Below are 11,955 nucleotides of genomic sequence, written 5' to 3' on the forward strand. Positions count from 1 at the left end.
CGTAACCAAGCTTTCTACTACAAGTAAGTTGCAATGAAAGGATAACAAGGACTTCTTTGGAAGCATCCTGAGTCAAATGGAAAAGGATGATGGATTGATCGAAGCTCGAGACGTTAACCAGCCTGTGCATCAAAGAAAGCAAAACTGAAGTAGTAGTGGTGTCACAAGAGGAAACCCTTGCAACCATAGATTATAAGAAGAATGCACCTATGGACTCCAATTAGGGATTCATTAGAGAAATAATGAAGACGGTGGAAGAGAATAAGAAATTTGAGAAGGAGAAAGTTGAAAAAGAATAACATGAACAAGACAATGAAAAGGTGAAAATAGCTAAGAAGAACAAAGAAATGAATGATAGGAAGAAAGAAGAAAAGAAACAAAGGAAGAGAGAAGAGAAAAGGTTGAGGAGGGAAGAAGTTAAGGAACAGTGTGCTAAGACGCCTCAAGAAGTTAAGGAAATGAAAATAATTCCATACGCTTCAATAGTTAGAAGTCTGATGTATGGTATGTTATGTACACATCCTGACATATGCTTTACAGTAGGAATCGTCAGTAGTTTCCAATCTAACCCTAGACATAGTCATTGGATTGCTGTCAAGAACATCCTTAAGTATCTTCAGAGAACGAGGGACTATATGCTTGTGTATGGGCCTAAGGATTTGATCCTTATGGGATATGTTGATTCTGAGTTTCAAACTGATGTAGATTCTATGAAATCTACTTCAGGATTAGTTTTAAATGTTAATGGAGGAGCAATAGTGTGGAGAAGCATCAAACGAAGTTGAATAACTGACTCCACGATGGAAGCAGAATATGTAGTTACATGCGAAGCAGCTAAAGAAGCAGTGTGCCTATGCAAGTTCCTGTCAGATTTGGAAGTGGTTCCAAATATGCATCTACTCATTACCGTACATTGCGACAACAACGTGCAGCTGCCAATTCCAAGGAACCAAGAAGTCACAAACATTAAAAACACATCGAAGGAAAGTACCATCTCATCAGAGAGATAGTACACCAAGGAGACGTGATAGTCACAAAGATAGCCTCAAAAGATAACCTTACCGATCCGTTTACGAAGGCCCTCTCGGTGAAAGTGTTCGAGGGCCACCTGCTCAGACTAGGACTATGAGCACCATAATCTAGGGCAAGTGGGAGAATGTCAAGGGTATATTCATGCCCTAGTTTATTGTATTTTCTCTCTATTTTTTTCAACATTGTAAAACATTATATTTGTATGTTTGTCTCGCTGGAGTTTTAGTCTAAGTGGGAGATTGTTGAGAATGTCCTAAACTTGCAGTTCCTAAATATTGTTGACATATTCTATTTTTTAACAAAAGTATTATTGAGTATTTTAATTCAATAAATTGTTGTGGATATTGCATTTTGTTATAAAAATCCAATAAATGAATCCATGGTTATAATATGAATACTTTAACTTTATGTGGCGACATAAAAGAGGATCAAGTTTTAGTATATAGCCAAATGGTCTATAACCTATTTTGCATGTTGATACAAATGATGTGATCTTAAAATCATTCATGTGGAGACATGTAAATGAGGCATTCTATGCAATGAGTTTGCATAAGACCAGACCTTGAAATAGTCATATTTCTTTATAATGACCATTTATAGTTAAAACTGACTTTTTCAAACTCACTGACCTAGGGTAACTCGATCTTAATCATAAGCTAATTATGAACTCATGTTTATTTGAAATTATCCTTTGATCTGCATAGGTGAGAGTAGTCTAACTACACTACTCAATAAACCTCTCATTTTGGGGATAAGACTGGATAGATTGTTGGGGACATACTTCTGCAAAATAGAATTCACTCTTACCCGACTTAGGGTTAGCAGATAGGTTGTTCTCTTAAGCATTGATTCCTGGTCTTGAACAATGGGACCCTACCCTCTCATGATCGAGAGGAACATGGTTTATAAGTTGGACTATAAATCAATTGTTTAATAGAGGATCAGTGGGAACTTAAGGAGCAAGATGTACTTACAGGGATAAAACGGTAATTTTGACCTAGCTGTAAATACGAACGACCTGTGAAGGATCGACTTACTAATTATGGTTAAAATGGATAGAACTATGTCTACAATGAGGAGAATGCAACTATCGAGCTATAATGGTGTGTCTCGATAGTTAACGAATATTGATTAATTTGGTCTAAAGAGTTTAGCCAATTAATCTCAAATCGTTGGAGCTCATGATCTGTAGGTCCATAAGATCCCTCTACTAGCTCATAAATTATATCTTGGATTAATGTATTGAGCCGATTTGAAACGTTCAATTTTGAAATTAGGGTTTTGAATTTGAAGTGTTCAAAATCAAATTAGGGTTTGATTAATTATATTCGATATAATTAAAACATTTAATTTGGTTCAAATTAAACAAAAACGGAGATATTATAATATTTAAATATTGAATTACATAAATAGGATTCATGTGTGAATTAGGTGCTTGATTAATTTAATATTTGATATTAAATAATTATTTAAAATTGTTTAATTTATTATCTAAATAAAACATTATTCAATTTTTAAATAAAAAATTAAATTTGATTTAATTTTTAAATTTTAATGAAAATTAAAATTAAATTCAAAAATTGAATTTTAACATGGAAAATTCCACTTTGAGTGGATTTATCCAACATTTCCTTTCTAATTGGGGTGGTTTCACTCAATTGAAACACCTAGCCCACTCATAATCAGTAGCTTGAGGGGTCTTTAGGTTGAGATTAAGATGCTTGCATGACGAACTTGATTAAATTAATCTGATTTGATTAGATTTGAAGCCCTATGGAAGTTGAAATACAGAAGTCTGTTACTCTTTTCTAACCGTCCTCTTCCCTTCATCAAATTAAGCTTGATCTGTGTTTCCACCACACAATCCAAGTTAGAGGATAGTAGAGAAGACCTTTGTGGTAGTCCTTTGGCATTTTGGAGAACCAATTTGAGCAGAGAAGCTGTGATTGAACAAAATCTTCAAATGTATTGTATTCATCGAAACCCTCTTCTGAAATTTTGTTTCAATGTATGTTATAAACCCAAATTAAGTGTAATTAGAGTGCTATAATTCTGATTTCTTCTGCTACATGTTAGTTTACTCTATCGATTAGCATCAGAGCATGATTTAAGCACTCAATTATCGTTAATTTGAGTTTGGTGGGTGAATTTCTAAGATTGCATATTTCTGTGACTGATGTGGTTAAAATTCAATTTTGGCATTAAAATTCTCTTTAATTATGAAGTTTAATTTGTAATTGGTTTGTTTGATGAGCTTATATGTGTGCTCTAGAGTATCTAATTTTTATCAGAGTCAATAGAGTCCAAATTAGGTTGTAATTGAAGATTGAAGAAGGTAAGCTCTGTAATAGAAAACTGAAGAACAGTTTCTATTCAGGCAGCGTTGCACTGCCTTTCAAAGCATTGTAATACAGCTCTTGTTCAAGCCCGTGGAGTCACAACACTTGGATGACCGTTGCAATGCTACTCATCCCATCCCAGCAATGCGCGCATTAGAGACAGTTCGCTCAGGAGGTCCGATTCGACTGGTTTTTCTAACCATTCCGGTCCGGTTCAGTATCTTTTGAAGGTCTAAAGGGTTGGTTCAAGCGGTTCGAGTCCGGTTCGGGTTGGGTCGAGCGGTCCAAATCATTATTGAAGTTATTTTTAGTTTTCTTTTGTAATAATTTAATTATTTTGCTTGCTTAGGATGCCAAAGTTGAACCATATTGTTGTTGTTTAATTATTTTATGCATGTGATGTTTATTATGTACGAATTAAACATGTTTGTGCATATAGTCTGCCATTTAAATTTAAAATCTCACCATAGGAAAGCATGTTGTGTGCATAATATGATGTTATAAGTTAGTTATAATAGATAGTATACATGTTTAAGGGTTTCTTATATTAATATAAGTGTTATGTTAATTTTAAATGCTTTTGATGCAAGTTATGGATGGATAGCATGTCTATTGTTTTATAAATTGTTATAAAATAATATTAGACACTAAAATCCGTAACAAATATTATCAGCATGCTCATTTACGTTAAAAACTTTTTTTAGTAGTTAAAATAGGTCGTTATCTTATAAAATACAGCTACGAACTCAATCGGTTCATAATCCTGTCTAAGGCTAGAGGTATTTAAGTTGACGGCTTACGTAACACCTCCTATCTGAGGATTATGACCGAAATGTTGAGCGTTGTTAATAGGTTTTATGAACTTGTGTGAGCGGTTTGAGGTTTACAATTGGTTTAACACCTAGACATCGTAAGTTTAAATCCAAATATAAACGTTATACTTGGATAAATCATATAGACTTAGGTTGTTTAAAATTAACTGAAATATACCTAAATAAAAGAATACCCAAACATTTAGAACAGTTTAGTGGGAGATTAAAAATATATACAATATTTCGTTTTTAGCTCTCACATCCCCAATAGTTCATACCGTGAGATCCATGTCCAGCTTCTTGTCGCTTTTACCACGACCACTCTATTTGAAAAGTGTTTGCATGGGTTAATATCAAGGTGAATAGGGGAAGTAGTTCATAGTAAGTGGGTGAAGGAAATGTGTCGGCATATCCTACGATCTCCTCCATTAGTTTGAATTGTTAGATTCCTATGTTGCACCTGCTGTCGTTTTTAAGCGGCACTAACTAGTCGTTAACCACGGCGATCCCTTCGGAGGATTGTAACATAGGATTCAGAATAACCCAAGCTTCAGAAATGAATAGGGTTTTATAGTTCCGTCTTGAACATTGTCTTCCAATTTGGGGGCATGTTCATACCATTGTATAAAATCTGAAAATGGCGGGTCACACTTACAAGAGTTACTAAATGTTAGTTCTTAACCGAAAATAGTAACCAAACTACTATAGAAATAAGAGTCATTCTGGATATAGTATTTGGTCAAGATTGTCTTGTTTCAGTGAAAGAGTATTTGACTGCCCCTCGGTAACATCTATCCTAACCCACTAAAGTATCGTTGCAAATAAATAAATAAAAAATATGGGTACTTTATTACGTTTGCTAAAATTAGATTTAAATGCATAAGTTTAATAGAATTTGATTATTTTTCAACAATGTCAAACTCAATTATATAACTTCTTGCTTCCGATAAATTCAATGGAGAATGTTACTCTAACAGGAAATCAAACATAACAGAGGAATGTCCTCCTCTTCCTGATTCAAATACTAATCGAAATGTTCAAGAATTTTATGACAGATGGATAAGGGCTAATGAGAATGCGAGAGCCTACATCTTGATGAGCATATCTGTTGTGCTCAATAAGAAACATGAAACCATGTCCACTGCTCGTGAAATCATGGCATCATTGCAAGAGATATTCGGGCAACTGTCATCTTCAGTACGACATGAGGCTATAAAATATGGTCATAACTCACGCATGAAAGATGGGACCATTGTTAGAGAGCATGTCCTGGAAGTGATGGTCCATTTTAATATTGCAGAAGCTCACGACGCGATCATAGATGAGACTATCAAGTTAGTATGATCTTTGAGTCTCTTTCGAAGAGCTTCTTGACCTTCGTAAATAATGTTGTAATGAATAAGATTAATTACAACCTGACTACTCTATTGAACGAACTCCAGACTTATAAATCGATGATGAAATTAAAAGAAAGTAAAGCAAATGTTGTTTTATAAAAATATATGAAGGGATTATCTTCGGGAACAAAGCCTTAGACAAAAAGTTTGCCCCTTCCTCTTTTAAAGATAAAAGTATCCAAATGAAGAATAAAGGAAAGGGTCCTAAAGGCTGCTAACGGAAAATGTTTTCATTGTGGAGAAGACGGGCATTGGAAATGCAATTGTCCAAAATATCTAGCTGAAAAATGAGCATAAAAGAAGAAACAAGGTAAATTAGATTTACTTGTAATTGAAACCTGCTTGGTGGAAAGTTCTTACTTAACCTGGATATTAGATTTAGGCATGCTAACCATGTTTGCACTTTTCTACAGGAAACTAGTTCTTGGACTCAACTCTCAGAACACAAAATGACTTTCAAAGTTGGAACAGGAGAAGTCATTTCAACTGAAGTAGTGGGAGACATCAAGTTATATTTTGGAGAATCTTTCATTTTCTTAAAGAATGTATATTATGTACCCAAAATGAAAAGAAACTTGATCTCCATATTTTTTATGTTAGAAAATATGTATAAAGTATCTTTTCGAATCAATAAAGTGTTCGATTTTTCAAGAGGTGTTCATATTTGTTATGCTAGACTTGAAAATAACTTGTATGTATTAAAGAAACTTCAAATTTCGTCCAAATTTTTAGTCATAGCAGACTTCCACTTGTAGAAATCCAAAGTTCGTTCTTTCCGAACTCTTTCTCGACCTTTTGTTCCAAAGTTCGTCCACACTGGTACAAAACTACTTTTCAGGTTCATAAGTACCTTTTGAACCAAACTTCGTCCAAATTTTTAGTCATAGCAGATTTCCACTTGTAGAAATCAAAAGTTCTTCCTTTTCGGACTCTTTCTCGACCTTTTGTGCCTAAGTTCGTCCACAATGGTACAAAACTACGTTCCAGGGTTCAAAGTCTGCACTTTCAACTTCTAACTCTGGAAAGGGGAAGAAGAAGAAGGGTCGTAAAGGGAAAGGGAAAACGCCTGTTAACCCGCCACCTGTCGCCCAGAAAAAGTGTCCACTGCCAGTTAAAAAATGAACATGTTTCCACTGCAAACAAGACAGACACTGGAAGAGGAATTGTCCTCGCTATCAAAAAGAAAGGAAGGCAACCAAAGCTAAAGCCAAGGCAGAAAAAGGTAAATGTGATTTACTTATGTTAGAAACTTGTTTAGTGGAGAATGATGATTCAGCATGGATAATTGATTAGGGCACCACTAATCATGTTTGTTCTTCTTTTCAGAGGATTAGATCTTGGCGACAACTGGAGGCTGGTGAGATGACATTGCCAGTAGGCATTGGGCATGTCGTCTCAGCTGTGGCAGTGGGAGACATCCAGTTAACTTTACAGAATAAGTTTCTTATATTAAAAGATGTCTTTGTAGTCCTGAACTAAAAAGGAACCTTATTTCTGTAAAATGTATGTTACAATGCAATTACACTCTTTCTTTTAAATTGAATAAAGTGTTTATTCATAAGGATGATTTTGAAATTTGTATAGCTAAACTGGAAAATAACTTGTATGTGCTAAGACTGTTAGCTTTAAGTTCCCTTCATAACATAGAGATGTTTAAATCTATCGTAACTCAATCTAAATGTCAACGAGTTTCTCTAAAAGAAAATGCCCAAATTTGGTACCTTCGATTAGGGTACATCAATCTCAATAGGATTGAGAGATTGGTGAAGAATGGCCTTCTAAGCGAGCTAGAAGAAAATTCTTTACCAGTGTGTGAATCTTGCCTTAAGGGTAAGATGACTAAAAGACCTTTTATTGGAAAATGTTATCGAGCCAAAGAGCCTTTAGAATTAGTACATTCTAATCTTTGCGGTCCTATGAATGTGCGAGTTCGAGGAGGCTATGAGTACTTTCTCAGCTTTACTGATGCCTTGATGATGAGTATTATTGTGATCATATGTTTCCAACCCGAATAGTTTTGACCATTCAATTTTTTAGCGCTAAGTAAACTGATAATGGTTGTAGCCATTCAAAACTATTGCTGAAAAACGAATAATCTTTTATAAGACTTTGCAAAACCACATTTTTAACCAATTAGTTTTAGCGAAACAGTTTTCAAGTACCCTAAGTGATAAGACTTCTATTTTGCAATGATGCCCAGCGAAGCAGGACAAACATCACTGGTGGGGTGATCATATGTCCCTTCACTAAGATGAGACATTCTCAACCATTAGGCAAAACCAACTCTTGGAACTGAACTTAATAGCCACCATTTATCTGATCTAGAACTGTTAACCCTTAACAATTTCGCGTAATTGTAACCCCTCGTTTTCGGCCCTAGAGTCCTGCCCTAATGTGTCCACCGTAGGGAAAAAGCATATTAGGACAAGAGACTAAGTAAGCACATCCTCTTATAGGAGATAAAATAAAGAAACGTGAAAAATAACCATCCTATAGGGGGTCACTCTCAGGGTGCTTCGAGGCGATGCGCACAAACTTTATTTAATCCAACCAGAAAGACCGTGGGACATGCTGTCGCATTTTTCACTCCCACTTACAATGTGTTAGAATTGATGACCTAATTCTCCCGGAGTCTTGTTGTTTTGTAAAGATACACATTGTTTAATGAATAAAATAATTGTTATTTAATTCTAGCATTTACTCATATCCAATAAACAAAGCTCCTTGGTTATCTTATATGAACTTAAGCATGTATATGTGATATACAAGTGGATCATGCCTTTAGTGATAATCTAAATAGGTATGTAGTATAAGGATTAAGGTGGGATACCTGATCCTGGTGACACTACGGATACAATCTGCTTTGTAAAGGTTTGCAAGTGTTATAAACTACTACATATGGTAGATCCTAACCATTCATGTGGAGACGTGTGAGCAGGGGTGTTCTATACAAAGAGTTTATATAAAACCTGGACCACGAGATGATTAAACTTTGTATATAACGTCGTTGATACTAGAAACTTTCATCTCACCTAAACGACTATAGGTGACACGACCTCAATCCTGAATGTTCTAGGAAATCATGCCTTTGAGGGTTGTCCTACCTTTGAGAGCGATCTGTGAAGGGTTGTCGCACTGCTGATTGGTTAAGATGAACACATAATATATCTATGGTAAGGAGAGTTCAACTGTCAGTCTTTAGTAGAGTGCCTGGTAGTTAATGGATGGTGGATCCTGTGACTAAAGAGTTTAGCCAGTTATTCACGTATCGTTGGAGTTTCAAGCTACGGGTCCATAAGGTCCCCTTGGTAGCTCAATGGATTCAATTGAGGATCAGTTCTTGGTGTTGATTTGAAATGTTCAAATTGACAACAGGTATTTTGATTATATATGATATAATCGGTATAGTGTATGAGATACATCTAGTGGAGGATTGATGTAAATGAAATTTATATTAAGTACCATGGAATAGAAAAAGAACTATAGTTTATATGTTTCATGAGATGAAATATTAAAACTATAGGTTATAAATATAGTATGATAAGTTGGTTATCATTTATATTTATAATAATATTAATTATTGGATAATTAATTCTTTTTCTTTAGTAACCAATTGAGTGGGTGGTTATTGAATTTTCATGGTAACCGTGAGTTAAAAAAAATTCCTAATTTTAATAAGTATTGAAAAGTTTTTACAAACGTTGCAAAATTGTTTCTTGAGTCTTTTCTCTTGGCAAAAAGAAACTCACGGCGCTTGTCAAGTAAATACTGATTTACTAAGCGACAACGTGTTTTAGTAAACAATCGTGTAGTGTTTTGTAGGCGACAGACACTGAGTTAAACGATGAGCTAAACGATAGCTTAGCTTTTGTTAGACGACCGCTTAGCTTTAGCTAAACGATTGGACATTGACCTATACGTTAAGTTTCTGTGTTCTTCCACTTGCCCGATCATCTACATGATTGTTCATTCCTTTTTCGTCTACCTCAATCCAAGTCCGAACAGAGCCCACCCTCTGGATTCTCGCACCGAGAATACCAAGGTAACCTTTTTGGTGGTGTCATACTCAACTCGACACCATCGAGGTTCTGTAAAGGCTGTTCGTGTTGCTGAGGAGTTTGTGACCAAGGCGATCACTGAGGACGAGCGCGAAGTGTTCATGTAAAGTTGTAGTCATGTTGTTCGAGTGTTCGAGATTGCTTTGTTTGAGCGTTTGTGAGCAAGGAGCATGGAGACGAGTCTACAAATGTTCGTAGAGATTTTTCCTTATTCATTTGTAGTTGTTCATGCTGTAATTTTTGTAGTAATTGCATAACTGCATGTTTTGTTTTACGACTGTAATTGTAATGTTCATTCATGTTTGTAATTTGGAATGATCTTATTTCTGCTGCTCATGAAAATCTCGAGTTTGATTTCCTTCACTATGAACATTCTCTCCATCCACCTTGATATTGACCTACCTAAACACCATCCTTTAGGGGGACACTCCCAGGGTGTCACAAGGCCGAGGATAGATCTCGCGGTGTAGACTATGAAGGAGAAACGCATGAGGTTTAAATGAAGCAAAAAATTCCTCAAGTACCTCCCACCAAATGTTCTACCTAGGGGTTCATTAACCTAGACAATCCGGCTACTGATTAAAATCTAAGTTATTTATTAAGTCTGCTAAAAAATAACTTTTGTCTTTGAAATAAAACAAGTTCAAGTAGTCACATTAAACTCTTTAATGAACTGTCATTAACTTGCATGCATGCATCAAATCTATCTAATTCGCCTTTCTAGGAAGGTTCCCAGGTAGAGGTGTTTCGTTGCCGTCACCTTAAATACCCCAACCTAAACAGAACTCGCCTTGGACAAAAGATCCATTATAGATAGATTTGCTACACTTTAACCTTTTATTATTGATTTTAATTCTAAATTCGTTTTATAACCTTTATAAAAGAAACAATTAAAATATGCATTGCCACATAACGAGGTATTTATAACGCTTATAAATTAAATATAACGCTTAATAAATAATGCATGCATAAATATAACTCTTATATTATATGATGCATGAGCATGCACTTACGTAATTTAAATCATGCTTCTCTAAATCATACCACTTATAATAAAGAGAAGATGCATTACCAATGCATAACCTAAGGTAGGATTTTCTATATGTACATACCATAGGACATAAAAAACATACATCACATGTATAAAACCATAGATTAATGGACCGGGATGAACCACCACAAAACCGGAATGAAAATTCTATCTATTACATTATTCCACGGAGCAAACCGGTTCACAAGCGAATCGGGTCTTGAACCATCGAGCGAAGCTCCATCGTTTAGTAAACATCTCCAAGTAAACGTGTTGGGTACCTTATTCTGGTAACACCATTGGATGCGGCCTACTCTGTAGTTGTTACAAAGAGTTGTAAAGTGCTACATACGATGTGATCCTAATTCGTACATGTTATGACATGAGGAGTGGGGGCGTCCTATGTAATGAGTTTGCATAAGATCAGGACCAAGAAATAAGTCACTCTTATTTTATAACACTGTTTACTGTTTAAGACTAACTATTTCACCTAGATCACATAGGTAACTCAATCTTAATCCTGAGCTAACTATGAACTCTTGAGGTGGAATAGGAATACATTCCTTCGTAAAAACAAACTTCAGATCCTCGATGATGAGTATCGTCGTGAACATATGTTTCCAACTTGAATAGTTTTGGCCATTCAATTTTTCGGCGCTAAGCAAATTGATAGTGGTTGATGCCATTAAAAATCGTTGCTGAAAAAAAAAACAAATAACCTTTTATAAGACTTTGCAAAAACCATATTTTTTTAATTAACCAATTAATTTTTAGCAAAACAGATTCCAAGTACCCTAAGTGAAAAGACTTCTATTTTGCAATGATGCCTCAGCGAGGCAGGACAAATGTCACCGATGGAGTGAACGGATATCCCTTCACTGGGATGAGACATTCTCAACCATTAGGCAAAAATAACTCTTGGAACTAAACCTAATGGCCACCATTTGTTCGGTCTAGAATAGTTAACCCTTAACAATCCTACGTAAGTGTAGTCCTTCGTTTTCGTCCCCAGAATCCCGCCCTAATGCACTCACTGTAGGGAAAAAGACAGATTAGGACAAGAAACTAAGTAACCTTATCCTCTTACAGGAGATCAAATAAAGAAACGCACAAAACAGCCATCCTATAGGGGGACACACCCAGGGTGCCACGAGGCGATGCGCAGAAACTTTATTCAATCCAACGAGGGAGGTCGAGGGATATGTTGTCGCACTTCCTGCTCCCACTTACTATGAACACTCTCTCCATCCACCTTGATATTGACCTATCCAAACACCATCCGTTGGG

Source organism: Benincasa hispida, chromosome 3, assembly GCF_009727055.1.
Source record: "Benincasa hispida cultivar B227 chromosome 3, ASM972705v1, whole genome shotgun sequence".
Taxonomy (NCBI): domain Eukaryota; kingdom Viridiplantae; phylum Streptophyta; class Magnoliopsida; order Cucurbitales; family Cucurbitaceae; genus Benincasa; species Benincasa hispida.